This window comes from Tarenaya hassleriana, unplaced genomic scaffold (assembly GCF_000463585.1).
Source record: "Tarenaya hassleriana unplaced genomic scaffold, ASM46358v1 Cleome19, whole genome shotgun sequence".
Lineage (NCBI taxonomy): Eukaryota > Viridiplantae > Streptophyta > Magnoliopsida > Brassicales > Cleomaceae > Tarenaya > Tarenaya hassleriana.
Genome location: NW_010965304.1, coordinates 1,971,278 through 1,972,117, shown reverse-complemented (window position 1 = coordinate 1,972,117; position 840 = coordinate 1,971,278).

Sequence of the window (840 nt, the reverse complement as noted above, 5' to 3'; positions counted from 1 at the left end):
TGTTTAACTTCATTCATTTGATTGTCATAACACGGAGAAATGTGAGAATGTATACAAAGTTCATATGTTTATTTTATTAAAATGATTATATATATATATATATATATATATATATATATATTAAATCCCTTTAGATGCAGCTCTGTTATAACGATTACTACATTCTCAGACTTTGGATATTGTGGATTTTTGCAGTAATGAGATATTAGTTAGACATTAAATAGTAATAATAAATTAAAACTTTATCTAACAATTATTCATATTTCAAAGGCTGATAAAAATAATGTTATTTATATAACCTTCTGTAACAAAAATTTAAACAAATTACAATAACCGAAATAACAATATATACAATATTACAACCCTCACCCTTTATAAAAAAACAATATTACAATATATATTCTCAAACTTACAAAAAAACTCTTGCCATTAGTTGGACTCAACATTTTGGAATTGGGATACATATATTGATAGCAAAACTTAACGACATAATGTATCCGATCATGTCTTTGTAATTTCTGTCGGATTTTTTTTTTTTTTTGGTAATGAATTTCTGTTGGATTATCATCAAATTCCTCAATCTTTAAAAAGAACAAAAAAAAAAGGGTAGCGAGAGTGCATGCATGCAACGTGAATAAATGCGCAATTCAAGATCTGCCAAAGCAGTAGCGGTCGCATTTTAAATTCGTGGTGAACGAGCACCTGAATTTGTGGCGAAAAAATCAAATTTACAAAATTACAAATGATAAAATTAGACCAAGTTTTCTCTATAAATACCCAAGCACAAGAATTCATTCAACAGACACCTCAAAAAAAAAAAAAAAAAAAAAATGGAAGCCC